Here is a 14,767-nt window from a genome sequence, read left to right as displayed (position 1 = left end):
TTTGGGTCTGAATCACAAATTCAGGAAGTTGTACATGAGCATTGGTCTGGGCACTGTTTCCTTCCGGAGAGTTCTTTAGCTAAAAATAATGTATTGCACTATAGTTATAAATTAAGTCATGCCCCCCCTTCCCCCCCCCAACCCTGTCTAATTAAATTGTTATTCTTGCCATGGTGAAGAGAAAAGGAAAAGATAATAACAAGAATCTGGCTGAACAAGAATATATCTGGCAGGTTTCAGCTGGAGCCTTTGCAAGCGCAGCCGATGCTGATGGTCTTATGCTAAAGCATTTAGTTGTCAAAATTAAGCGAAGGTGCTCTGGAGAGATCTGCAGGGCGTTGTGTGTGCCTGTCATTTGGGAAACCTTGTTGTTCCTGAAACCTCACCCCAAGCAGGCCTTTCCTGTGCTTCCAAAATAGAGAAGAAGGGGGTTTTTTATCTTTGAAATCGTTTTGAAAGTAGCTACAGTGTTTTCTCTAAATTTTGATAGGATGTTTTCATGCTCCCTGTTGCCCTTGGCTAAGATATGGAACGATATGCAGCAGGCGTGGGTAGCTCTGACTTTTTCCCCTGCCTTCCTCAAGAGCATCACCTGACAGGTTTGCCGCAGATAAATCGTGGGTGAAGCTGGAAGAGGAAAATTCTCATCTCTGTGTGGCAGCGTTCTTTGAAAGCAGCGTAGGCAACCTAAGTGTGGTGGCAGATGTATGCCTGCTTCTCAGCAGCTCGGTGAGTGCACATTGATCCCACCTAATTCAGTGTCTCTATTGATACTGAGAAAAGTTGCCCGTATCTTGCTGCTGGGGTTTGCCTTTTAGCAGAATCCAGTGTTTGCTGGGGATCGTGGGGCCACCCAAGAGCCCCTTTGCAGTGGTGCTGCAGATCTTGCCAGAGTGCCAATAATGGCCAGTGAAAGCAGTAATTCTGGAGGCCTAAGGGGATAACAGCAGTCAATAACATGGCTGCCAATCTTTAAGCTTAATCATGGCATCTCTGCGGTAAAGGGAGGGTTATTTCTCCAAATGTATCTATGAGAGGGAACAAGAAGTGCCCTAAAAATTAGGATACGGTGGTGAAGTTGGTGATAAATGGGTTCTGCGTGGGTGACGAGCGGTATGTACTGCAACTGCCCGGTGCTCGGCACACGCTCAAATATTTGCTGCGCTGAAATTTGCTATCGCACAGACAAAAAAAACAAGGCAGCGAGGCAGCTGTGTGGTTTCTCGGGCAGTGATGCAATGCTGCTGACACACCAGGACAGGACAGAGCAGCACGTTCTGTGACAGCATGGTGTGTGCTCGATGCCGCCAGAGCTGCGTAGCATGGGCTGAAGGCTTCAGCGCTTTTGATGAGTGCTTAATTTTCAAGCCGGTGTTTGGACATAACAGCTCAAGGAACATTTTTGAAACTAACGCATAGTTACTATATGTGTCTAATTTCTAAGGTTTTCCCTTCACCCTGCCTTTCCATAGCTCCTCTTTGCTGTATTTTAAGGGGTTTAAGAGCTTTTGGATTGTGGGTTGTTTTTTTTTTTTAAATTACAAGTCAGAGAATGTGTTTTGTAATTTCTCATTCATTTGTCAACTGCTCTGCAGGAGTGCAGGAAAGAAAAACATTCTCAAATGTATTTGCAAACTGCAAACAGAACTCCCAATACTTCTTAATGCATCGTCCTGACGCTGTGTGCTGCCCTCCCAAAGCTGGCTATGGCACAGGCAGAAAGGATTCTGTAATACTGAAAGGACAGACCTGAAAAGGGAAAAAAAACAACCCTAAGCAAACACAGGATAAATAAATAAATGAAAAGAGGGTCAGAGAGAAAACTGGTGAATAAGTGTGCGTGTTTGTTTAAGGAATTGAATGGGTAGCAAATACTTTTCCGTGCATGTGGAAAATAGGAGTTGGCTTTTGCAACAGCGTTTTATGGGAAGAAAGATCAAGGGTTCATGAGCAGAAACACTTATTCATAAAACATAGCTACAAAGACAAGCTACTTGTTGTGCTTCTGCCCATTTGCTTTAAGTCCAGTCTGGCTGAATCATTTCTAGGAATGGAGTGGGTAACTGGATTTCCTGCCTCTTCTCCGTCCCTGGCTTTTCTCCTGTACAGCTGCTGATTAGTGCTGGTTGTACTGAGTTTTACGTTAAGGGCATGTGCCTGTCTGCTTGATTGCTAAAGCTTTTACCACCTTGAGATCTAAGCACAATCCACTTGAAGCTGGATTAAAACTGCCAGCTCGTTTCACAGGGGCCTTTTAACAGCTATCAGACAGCAAGCAGCAGCTGACCTGGGTGGGATTTTGATCTGATGCTCAGAAAATGAAAGGCTCTTTCCTATCACGAGTCCTATTGCCACGCTTTATGTGTGGGTTTTTTTTTGACACAAGCAAACCTAACCCAAGCATTTCCCTCAGTGTCTGAGGCCTTTTTAAAAGGCTGAAGATGTGATCTGTAGCATGAAGCCAAGCAATGCAGCAGGTGTAGTATCTGTCAGTTTGGTCTATGCAGTCTTTTATTTGTTTCTGTGCGGAGTTTTGCTTTTCTTAAGGCACAATCCCACGGAGTTCCTTTTTCAATTCCTGAAGTGGCTCATTTACAGCTTGAAAAGCTTGTCACCTTTTTCTTCCTGTTCTTCCTGACTGCTGGGGCTGTGTTTCCTCTGTTCTTCAAGCGTGTTGAAGTTTTGGTTTTTATTCCTTTAGTGGCAGAGAGGCAAAAAGCTCAGAGCGTGCTTTCCAGAGGGTCTGGTGCCTTCTGGAGGTTGCAGGAGTGGTTGGTGCCATATCTGAGGACTCTCTTGGCACTTCTGTTGAAAGACAAGGTCAGAAAATCCTCGTTTGTCTCTTAGGTAAATATAAACCACTTTGGCTGTTAGCTAGCAAGTCTTACTGCTTAGATTTTTGAAGATTGATTCTGAAAGGGTCACAGGTTGGAGCTTAAGATCTTCTGAAAGAGCGATTTGAGGCAGCCTCAGTACAAAGCACAAGCTGGTTTTGTTTTAGCAGCAAGTGACAAAGTTCTCTAGAGGAAAGAGGTTACCATTAAGATTGTCACCTGTGTATTCTGCAGTGATCTTGCATTTAATAAATGGCTTGAGAGGTCTAACTAAGCTTATTGAAAGCGATTTATTTACCTAAACAAAGGTGGTGTGAAAATACCGTGACTGAATGGACTCAAAACCCTCTGATGATTTTGTGAGGATGAAAGTTTTTTTGTTTTGTCTTTTAATCCTTTAATGTGATCTTTTCCCCCTTTGCTCCTGGCTTTTCTACCTCCGTGCCCATTTGTTTCATGAGTGTTTGTGTGATGCTCTGTTATTATCAGTCCAAAATAGATTTCAGGTTCCTTAGGGCAGCAGCCTTGCCTTGCCTCATGGCTCTGAAAGGGCTGCATGCAGCCAAGAAGATCCTGGCTATTTACAGTTACCACCCTGATTTTTATTGCGTGCCTCTCTCGAGCTCCTCTGCAGAGGTGATGCTGCTTCAGATAAGAAACTCTCCTGCTTTGGAGCAGCAGATTGCACCTTGGGGGGATGGCTGGGTGCTGCTGGCAGCTGTGGGGTGGGACACCAGGCAGAGCAGCACGGGATGGGTAGGCATAGCTTCAGCAATGTTACACAGTGCTTGCTTGGAGTGAGGCAATCACTAGATGAGGTGGTGCATTTGTAAAGGAGAGGTGATGGCCGGGCTTTGGGCAGTGAGGATGCAGGTATCCTCCTGTGTTCAGCCAGAAATTTGTGGAGTGGTGTAGTCCTAAAGCAGCTTTTGTTTGGGGCTAGGCTTCCTCTCCAGGTGTTTGCTCTACGTGCTATCAGCTGAAGCCAAGGAAATATTTCACTCTGCCATTACCACTTACCTTAGTGAACCTGAGTCCTTCTGTGTTTAAAATGAACAACATATACATTACTGTGAAATTCAGTCAGTGCCGGAAGGTTTATGATGGCAAAATAATAATTAGCTCCTATCTCTTTTCTTCTCATGGGCTGCCATGACAGCTTATTCTGTCTGTCCTGTTTCCAGGGCCAGGAGGAGCTGGGCTGACAGCTTGTACCCCAGTCATTTTGACCCCAGAGCAGGGGTCTGCCCAGGCCCTGGTGTGAGACCCATCAACAAGGCACACCAGAGTCAAGGGCATTTTAAGGAATTCTCTTCTTCATTTTTTTTGCCAGCCACCTGGCAGGGGGAAAGCAAACCTCATCCTTTTAGAAGTAAATATTTCTTTTGTTATTATCTCTAATTCGTGAAGCAATTAAGATTGTTCATTGTTCTGCAAGACGAGCAAAAATGAAGGCGTTCTTCTCATCCCCCAGCCCCTTCTGTGTTATGCAAGTGATTTTTCTTGGAGACCTCCTGTTTCTGGAGGTTTCCTGACTTCTTGCATGTCAGGCCAGCAAAATTTAAATCCAGAGGTTTAGAGGCAACTGTGTACGTGATCTTGCAAGCGTTGCCTCATATGGGGTGATCCAACCAGGCCATTTGAAAATGGAGGATGTTTATGTCTTCACAACACGTGGTTTGTGGATATCCTCCCTCAGGTGGAAGGGATTCCATGGCATGGAGCATGGGGCTCAGTGAAAGCTCAGTGCTTGGCCTTAGTGTCTCCATCAGTCTCAGTGATTCTCCCTAAACACACTGCTACTCATTTATTTATAAATATTTTTAAGTTTTATTATTAAATTAAGGTATGTAGAAGTGGATCCAGACAGCCTGTGTAGGAGGCTATGGAGGCTGCAGCTCGCACCTGCAGGGATATGGCCTACTGCTGTTGGTGTCATGGCCCTACTGCCAGGCTTTTTCCTGTCAGGCCCTAATAGGATTAAGGCTCCAGCTCCTGCTGGAAATGGTCCCCAGTGGCCACTTTGACATGGGGCTAGTCTGGGGAGCCTTGTAGGTGTGAACTGTGCTGTGGTCTCTGGCTTCAGGGGCAGAGAGGTCCTTGGTGTCTTACATTAACAGCTGTAGGTGTAGTCTGAGGGTTGCCTTTTAGCAATTGACTTACCACTCCCTCTGCTGCTGTCTTACTGGCATTTGGCTAATTCTGTTCCCTTCATTAGTTGTATTTTCTGGTCTCCAACCAAGCAACTCAAGACCTAGGATGACTGAGCTGGATGCAGGCTGGGCTATGGTATTTTCAGCCTTGAATCTACTGTTCATTGTGTCTGGTCATGGAGAGATGCGGACTTCTATGAAACCTGCTACCCAGCACGTAGATCCTAATTTCTGCTGCTTGGGGTGGGAAAGAAACTAGCCTTAGTGTCCATCCTGTTCACTGCAGAGATCTCTCTCAAGGCAGCCTTTTTCTTTTCTTCATATTACAGTCATTTGACCTCTTGGAGACACATTTTCATTCTCAGGGAAGAGCTGCTAGATGTGGGTTGCGTCTTGGGTATTTTAGCATGAAGAGAATGCTCCCGCTTGGCAAGTTCCATGGACAGGAACACTTTCCTGCCAGAGCTGCCTTACCAACAGGCTCTGTTTGGTACAGTGTCCCTGAACATAACTGAAATCCAAATGTTTCCCTTGCAATAGTTCAAAAATGCTGTTCTGTTGAAAGCGTGCAGTGCCTTCTGTGCATCATTTCTCTGTAGCTTTTATGAGTGTGTTGCTGTTATCATTGGATAACTCTTTTGATGAGGAGCTACGTCTTCATACTAGAGTAAAGATGCACTAGTAATTACACCACTGCACAATGCTATTGGTGAAATGGTTCCTCCTAAGCAGAAATCATTTCAGGATTCAGATTTAATTGATTCAACTTGGGAACAAGGTTTTAAATCCCTTGCTTATTTTAGATAGTTCCCAGTGGTTAAGTTTGTGTGCCCTCCAGTAACCTCTTCTGCTTCTTTGTTGCTGGTGATTATTTTTGTTTGGCTGTTTCATTAACCCTGCACAGTGGTCAGAGTTTGCTGTCTGACATGAGCCACTTGGATTCTAAGCAAGAAAAAGAGTAAATTAATTTACAGTTGCATAGTAATTGTCGTTCTGACTTTATCCAAACACAGAGGCAGGATTATGCTGTACAATTCATACGTATACCTAATATTCCATAACTCTTTGATTTAAAGCAGGGTATTCATCTGATTTGACTCAGAAAAGAGAGAATGAAAATTGAGTTAATGACGTAATTATGACATTAAGTTTAGGCTATGACTTTGTTTTTCCATGGGGTCTTAAAGAACAAAGTGAACTTTTCCAAACAGTATAAGAAGTTACTGATGTGTTCCCCTGTTTAGGCATCATTTTACAATTTCCTGTCATAGCGTGACAGTTGTTTCATCAGTCAGTATGGCTTGATAAGGGGAGAGGTTTTAGGCTGTGCTTCAGCAATACCATCAACAACTTGCTCTTTCCAGAAGCATCCACTTCTCGAGATGGGAACTTAGGGAGCCTTCCCACAATGCATGGTAGTAGCTGCTGTTACTGCCTCTGATGAGCACCCATCTCAGGGGCCGAAGGACATCACTATAATTCAGAGCAGTTCTGCAGCCACGCAGAATACTTCAGTGTAAGGACAAAAGTCACATGAAGGCAGCAGAGAAGCCAGCTCATTAGTGTTGAAAGGCTTAGCGGTCTGCTTGTCTGTGTTAGTAGCCTCTCTGTACATGAAGAAAGTCATTTGGGAGTCTGACTCTTGTTATTGTTTCCAGTCTGTGTTGTTGGAATGTAGCTCAGACAGTTAGTGTGTTACAGCAAGCCGACAAAAATTAGTACCATATTTTACATTGTTTTAGAGAGTGACCTCCTCTCACTTGGGAAACATAAGGAAGCTCATCTTATTTAATTTCCCTAGCATCTCTTTTATAAATAAGTTTCTCTGGGTTGGACTGAATTTAGAACACTGTAAATAAAATCAGATTCAGAAGATTTATAAGAACTGTTTCTTTCACTTTAAAAGTTCCTTTTAGTAGTCCAGACATATCTTAATGCCTTTTTTTCCCCTCTTTTCCCTTCCTCCCCCCTCCCCCAAATTCTTTTCCTTTCTGTAATTCCTGAACCAGACAAAGGAGATTTCCAGTATTACTGATCTAGAAATTTATCTGTGCTTTCTATGATTCTTTAAATAAAAAGATCACCAAATAACCCCCAAACTCTCAAAGCTGTGTTGTTTTTTTTTTTTATTTTTTCTATTGTTAATCTGATTATTTAAATATGATCTTAAGACAACCCATAATCAGTATACAGATTCTCTTTGTTGAATACTTTGAATTGCATTGCATTTCTCAGTCGCAAATCTGGCCCATGAATGAAGGAGCGCAGGGCTCACTCCACAGCCTTCTGTATTCCTCTTCTTGAAGGATGAGGTTTGTAACCCTGTACTCTGAATGTTTTTCTTAAATCACTTGCATTTTTTTTCTTTATTTTCTGTGTTTTAGATATTACGAGCAGCGAAGCAGAACTTAGACTAAGAACTGCTGTATTTTATCAGAGGGATCACCTGTGGGTTTGAATGTGTTTAACAGCAGTGAGTGAGGTGCTTGCGTTCACTGTTCGGTTGCTTCACTCAGAGCTTTGGTCAGAAGCATTTGGAAGCAAGTCAGTAGATTTTGCTTACCAAAACCACTTCTTTTTTTTTTCTTCATTTATTTCTAAAGCTGAAGGGCTGGGCATTTTCTCTACTCAGTGACCTGAACAGCTTTCTCAGTTGAAGAGAAAAATGCTTGTGATGTACTCTTTGGATAATTGCAGTTTTCTTTAACAGTTGAGATGAGAACTGCTTGGAGGCTTTTCTAATAGTATTCAGAGCCATTGGACCCAAATCACCTTGGTACTGATGTACTTTTCAATATAAAAAGGTGGAAGTCGTGCAGGGCTTTCAGGATTCCTGAGAGCTGCTAGAGACCTTAGACCTTTTGATGTTCATCCTTCTGGCTTGGGCTGTGTTTCTAAGCACCCTGAGCCATTGGTCTGATGGCCAGAAAGGTAGACTCTTGTATTTAAGTCAGCCAGCTGTAGCTGTGGTCTTCATGCAAAGTATTCATTGGAGGACTGACATCTCCATGTAGCTGGATTAGCAAGTTCTTGAACCTAGACAACCTTTGCCTTTATTAGCAGATTGGTGATTACTGCCTTAAGGTGCCTTTTGCATTTCACATTGTAATTTATTTTTGGTGGGAGAACCCCATCCATTCTAGCTCCAGGGCTTCTCCGAATACCTCAGGTGGCTGGATTTCTTAGTGTTTGTCTCTTTCTCATGTTCTCAAAATAAAATTTCCCAGCTTTCAGGGCTCATAATTTTTCCATTTCGAGATGAATGAGAAGTGGTGGTTGTGGGCCATGGACTCGGTCCCAGATGACACTTGAGCAGTAATCTTGTTTTGTCAAAAGCAAACAAAGGCTGTGCTCTCCTCAGCACGCAGCAGAATGGCTGACCTGAGCAAATATGCTCATTAGGTCTGTAACTTGCTTCATCTCCTTCCCATGCAAATATTCATAGAGAGGAAAAACTCCCGTCACATATTTTCATTTGCATCATCCAAGCTTGAAGACTTAGTCCAGAAAGATTAAACTTGTGTTCTGTGTTTCTTGCCAAGACACTACATTGTTTTTTTCTCCTCCTTCTTCTTCACTTGAGAAAAAATAAATTCCCTTTTGCCAAGTAAGAATTTAAAAGTGTTTGTTAACAAGGAAAAGAAAGTGCCAAATCTTCCATCTTATACATGTGAGCACGTGAATGGTGCCCATCCTGCTTTTGACTCTCTGTCTCTTTTTCTCTGGGAGTATTTAGTATGCATCAGCATGACATTAGCAGGTTTATGAAGCCAGGTGTGATAGAAATGGCTTGAATTTAAATAGTCATGCATGCTTCCTGGTGTTTCCATTGGGGCAATAGTGAGGAGACTGTCAGGTATGCTGAAAGACTTGGTCACTTAGCTCCTGTTGTTTTCTGGTGGGTTATGAGCAAAAAGCTGCTTCTGCTGTCCTTGAAAAATCCCTAACTAGATGCCACCCGTTTTGTGATGAGCTGGTGTTTCTCCAGGAGTCTTTGAAGCTAGTATTTTTCCTCACCTTCTTACCAGAATTGCCAACCAAAGCTTTATATTCAAGTATTCAAAAGATTGTAATTGCTTTAATTAAAAAAGACGTGTACACACCTGTATTTGATTTATATTACAAATACCTGTATTATCAGGTTGTATTTGCCAGGGTAAATACCTGAAAGGTTTTAAGAAACTCATTACACTGAAGCTCATGGACTGAGCTGGCCTGTTTCTCAGGTTTCACAAGGTTTTGGCCTATCTTTGTGCGTGTATGCATGTCTATATGGGTGTCTGTGTCCTTGCACTTACCAATAAGCAACTCATGAGAAGAGCTGTAATCACGTTGCTCAGGACAAATACGTATTGCCTTATTTTCTATAACTGATACAAAGTGTTAAAATTGCCTTGATTCACAAGTTTGCTTATCTGTGGATGGTCTGAGTCTCTATTCCAAGCAAACTAGAGCAAAATTTCACTGAGAACTAAGTAATGTAAATCAACTGGAGGACAAATATTGTATACAGAGCAGTACTGTAGTCCTGCTGAATGTGCCCCGAGCATGAAAGTGGTTCTGAGAGGTGAGGAAAGGAAGTGAGAAGGTGAGGCTCTTTCTTCTCATCTTTGCCTAAGATTTGGAGCTGCTTCCAACTGGAGTAATGGGGATGTGACTGGCCTGGTGGTAGGGCAGGAAGACACACATGCAGAATCTGGAAGGAGCTTTTGGTTTGCGATGCAAAAAGCGATCTTTGTTTGCAAGTGGTCTTCTGACGGAGTCGAGCAAACAATGCTATCATAATGCATCTTCTCTTTCTTTGCGTGCAGTTGTCACTAGAGATTTGTAACCCTTTTCTTGGTTCATTGTTCCCTGGGTAGTGTGTACTCTCCATTCAGTAGTGCCAGAATTAAGATGAAGCCTGCCTGTTTCAATAAGGCTGCTTTGTTGTCAAAATGGCAGTACTTGTATAGAAATTGGATTGACTCCAACAGAGCTTGCACGATACGCTGCAAAACTATTGTCATATGATCCTTTTTATTACTAAGAAAAAGCCTGCTCTCAAAAAAGACAGAATAGTCCTTTTTTTTCAGTTTTGTTAGGAAAAAAAAATCACCCACAAATTCTTTCTATGAATAATTAGCTGCAAATTTGAAAACCTTGCCTAGTGATTGAGTATAATAAAGAGGTCGGATTAAGTGAAGTGACATTAATGTAGAAATATGATGGAGCCATCTCTACTTCATTTTGTGCAGCAGCAGCCCTGATTGATCGAGTCATGAGTGTAAGTAGGCACTTCTTGTGCAGCCTTGGCAAGGAGGGATGGAAGCTGATTGTCTCCATGAAGCGGGAGAAACGTCATGGGGTGCAAAATGCCACGGTGGTTCCTGAAAAATTCTCCTTACCTACCCGTCTTCCTTCAAGATGTGGAGAAGAGACAGCTTGCCCCAGATGGGCTGGGTGAGAGGGCGAGCATTGCCTACTACTCTGTTCATACAGCACTAAGCACTGCAGAGTCCTTGTCCAGGCCAGTCAGAGTGCAGGATGAGTCCTTACCAGAAAGAAATTAGCTGCTAAGAAAATAGACAGACACATTTTATGATAGTTATTGATACTAAGCATTAATGAAGAAATGCTGTTAAATGAATTATGTTACCTTTGGAGTCATATGAGGAGAAATCGCTGTAGGTCTAGGCAAGTTTTGTAAAGTAGCTTATTTATTTATTTTTAAATTAGTGAGCTTTTTTCTTAGCATGTAAGAAGTAGTCTTTTGTGACGCTCTCTGACACTTAAACTCTTTCTTCTTTGGCCTATGTTTTGTAGTAATATGATAATATTTCTATAGGTTTTTCTAGCAATAAATGTAATAGAGCTCCTACTATGTACAGGCTGGAATTAATAGATTTTAAAGCTGGAGGGACCTTCTGTGTTCATTGTCTGATGTCTTTATGATATATACAACATCCAATTTAATCCAATAATTCCTACATGAAGCACATCAATTCTGGCTGAGCTTTAGGGTCCTTTAAAGGCATAATGTCCTGATTTAAAGACTTGAGATTGTAAAGCTCTTGGAATTTGGCAGTGGTCTTTCTGGCCAGGAGGTTTGTATCCAGAGGTAGTTTGTGTAGGTAGATAGAGCAGCTGTGACCCTTCTGAAGGAAAAGCAGCACAGAGGAATGTAGGCCTGTACTATGCGTTAGTTTCCACAGCATTGGAGGGCTGCTGTTGGTCATTTCTGGCTGCTGGGTGTTGGAGGTTAAGTGCAGACAGGAAAGTGCTTGCATCCACTAGTGGTGACGGCGTTGTCTGTCATGTCCTCCCATAGGGGAAGGTATATATGGCTTCTCTCATTGGCAGGCCACTGGCAGCTTTGCAACCATTATGAGTCTCTTCTGCCTTATCCCAAAAGCATGGCTTTCCAAGTGCCAGGGAGGTTACTATGGGCTGCTTGGAAGCAGGTGATCTCTATGAGGCTGTCCTTAGGAAGGGCTAGGAGTGCAGCAGGTAAGCTGAATAAAAGGATTAGCTGTAAGCGGGCCTATTGTTGGCACTGCCTGAAGATGGATTGAGAACCAAGCAGTCGTGTCTTGCGAGCAGTGTTCTTTCATCCTCTGGTTACAGAAGAGTGTCATAAATAGAATGGCCTACATTGAAAGCATTCCTGGAGGAGAGTGGCATTTAAAGTCATGCTACTTGGGGCAATGTCCCAACATCGTGCCATTTCCGAGAAAGGGGAGGGGGGGAGAGAGGAAGGAACGTAAAGCCAGACATGTCTGCCCATCTCCATCTTGAGTGCTTGAGATGCTGCGGACAAATGATTCCTTCCAGGCATGCTGCCCTGCTGTCTTCCTTAGGACTTTGTGGAGCAGCTTTTACCTTTAACTATTTTTAGTGGCTGCCTGCTGCTGGCTGGAGGGGAAGATACCCAAGGAAGGACGCTTAAGAAGGGCACCTTTGCATTCTGTTAACAAGACTAGCTGGGAGGGGCAGCCACTATTAAAAGAACCATTGTGTTCTCCTTACAGCACGTGCTAGCATTTATAGGGAAAGCACCAGCCTGTTCATAAAAGCCACAGCTTGTGCCTGTACTCCCAGTCCAGGATGGTGCCTGTCCACAGGCTTGAGCCCAGCTCTGCTCTGAGGATGTGGATCCCTTTACAGTCTCCAGCCCCACAGCTCCTCCTGATGTTGCTGCATCCTACAGGCACCCAGCTGGAGGGCAGATGCATGGCCCCCAGGTGAAGGGAAAAGCGAATAATAGAATCAGTGACTGGTGGGCTTTCCACCCGGCTATAAACAACCCAGGACTGCAAATACACACTGCATCTGGGCAATTCTTGACCCTAGCCCCACCCCCTCTTTCTTTTTCTTTTTTTTTTTTTTCCATTTTATTAAGCTAATGGCTTTTTGAGCAGATAGCAGGTCTCTAATGAAGATAAAGACATTTTCTATTATGTTCATTAAAGCTGCATGTCAGGTAAGAGACTTCCATGAAAACCAGGCAATTTAAATGTCCTGCTGTTTCTGTGAGGTGGAGTTGTGTGAATTAAACACTGTTGTATCACTTAGAAACAAACTTTTCACAGTCCTCAAGCAAAAGGATTCTGTGAAATAAAATCAGTGCATTCAGTATGTGAAAGCTACAACTGTTTGAGGGGTGTGCTGAGCACTGCAGAAGGATGCAGTGCTCTCCTCCATCTCACCTGTGTTTTGTGTCCATTACCAGAGACTCCAGAACCGTCCGGGGCTGTGTCAGATTTGTTTCCACACATAAGCGGAACAAATTTTGTAATTTCTTCAAGTGTGCATCTATCTTTCGATGTTTCCCTCACCAAGTGATAGATTTGAAGGGCATAGTGTGGTGGAAGCCAAGTTAGGAGCCAATTGCATTTCTGACACCTCTGCAGGACGTGGGGCCAAGGACTGTGCCCACAGCATTGCCCAGACAGTGCAGAGCATGGGGATGTTCTGCTGGAGGCTGTGCCCATTGCATCCATTGCACAGGAACACTTACGTAAATGTTCTCTGTCTGAAGGAGCTCACTGGCAACATGTGAAAGGAAAAGGTTGTCCTTTCTTTTGGCAGAGGCAACGAGGCTTTGATTTGTATGAAGCTGCATATGCACAAAAGTACTGGTATGAGCTGGCAACAGATGCTGCTAATGTTTTCAAGCCCAGCAAAGGCTTGAAGGTTCTCTTTCCCAGCCTGCAGAAGCAGGAGTCCCCAACCATCAGTGCTTGCTCTCAGTTGAATGTCTATTTTAATTCTCAAAAGTGAAAGCTGGCATAGAAGGCTTCTGTATTTTTACATGGCAAATATTGTTAAAAACTATATTGGAATGTCAGTAGGTTAATGCTTTCATACAAGTGTATTGGGAGCAGGTTAATTGTGTAAACTGCTGAAGTAAATAAGATATATTTGCAGGTAACAATCTCCTTCAGCATTTTCCTGAATCTCCATCAGAAGGCTTTCTGTTGTTGAATGGGAGGTTGAAACATACTGGATCTTCTCTAGTCCAGCCGTTCAGACAGGCACGTTTTAGAGTGGCAGCTTAATTTGGATTAACTTAGCATGGAAAGAATATAATTTGAGTAGGTCCAATTTATGCTTCATTATTTTTCCTTAAAGAATTTGCATTAACGCAGATCTTAGGATGCCACACAACACTGTCTGCAGATAGAGATGCTAAATGACTGTGATGCTTAGCTGCCTGCAATCCAGCAGCCAGGCTGAAGAGCTTTCTTGATGTGTTGCAGTAGGTCAAAGGAACTACTTCAGCCGCATTCTTCCACTGCCATTTGTGTGATTGCACGTTGCTGCTACCATAGGAATGATGAAGTGGTATTTCACATAACTTTGCTCCTTTGGCAGTTCTTCAGAGAGAACTTTGTGAAGCTGCAGTGATCCATTTGAACTCCACTTCAGGGCATTTAACGTGTCAAAGAGTGGGTATGTGCCATCAGTTTTGGCCTCATTTAATGTGAAGAATTGATGAGTTTCATTTCAGGAATGTTAATCAGCCCATTTGAGCTCAGGTATGAACTCCTTACATAACTGCCTTTTACAGAGGGAATGAATTCACATGACCCATGTCTATCCCTCCTCGCTTCTGTAATTTCTTTCTCCCTGCAGCCCTACTTGTTGTGAAGATGATTCCATAATCTAGATTATGGTCCAAGGCAAGACCTACATAAGCACATGGTGCACGTTGCATGTTGTATTTGAAGTCATGTGAGTGTGATTAATGGTCTTAGAGTTTTAATTTGGCCTTCCTTACTCTTATGTCTCTTGTGAGGTTGCAAAGCTAAGTGAATGACTTCACACACAAGTGGTGAGGTGACACTTAGTGCCTTCAAATGCAGGGCAGCTGATGGAGGTAAACTGCAGGTGAGAAGGGGCTGTTTGCTTCAAATTTAGGGTGTGTGGCTTGCCTTTGAATCCCTGGCAGCGATGGGAGCTGCAGGGCTGGCTGCACCTCTTGCTGCAGTAGTTTGAGCTCTCCAGGTGGAAACTGATTTATTGCAGCTGAGCACCCCCATCACGTTCCCCAACTACTGTGATTCTTGTAAACGTTGCATGTGTGTTACAGTGGGAGATGGGGACACCACGGAGCATTCATATTTCACATTGTCATCTTTACTACTTTCACAACAAACAATATGTTTCATTCTTAAAGTAATTTTATGTGGCTATTCTCAAGTATTGGACATGCTTGTTAAGAGGTCAGCTTGGTTGTTGGCCATGTTATCTCAATATTTCAGCTGCAATACAAATAGTTCTGAGTACTTGTAGTAA

General features: G+C 43.1%; 1 protein-coding gene across 2 annotated transcripts in view; it reads left to right on the top strand.

The window, feature by feature from the left end:
• The window catches only part of FOXO3 (forkhead box O3), an 85,452-nt gene that overhangs the window by 22,841 nt on the left and 47,844 nt on the right, over positions 1 to 14,767 (top strand). The gene's annotated exons all lie outside the window — the stretch shown is intronic.

Source organism: Coturnix japonica, chromosome 3 (genome assembly GCF_054131305.1).
Source record: "Coturnix japonica strain WE chromosome 3, WE-NBRP24, whole genome shotgun sequence".
NCBI classification, from domain to species: domain Eukaryota; kingdom Metazoa; phylum Chordata; class Aves; order Galliformes; family Phasianidae; genus Coturnix; species Coturnix japonica.
The sequence above is the reverse complement of the archived record's forward strand: the minus strand, read 5'-3'. Positions and strand labels throughout refer to the sequence as shown.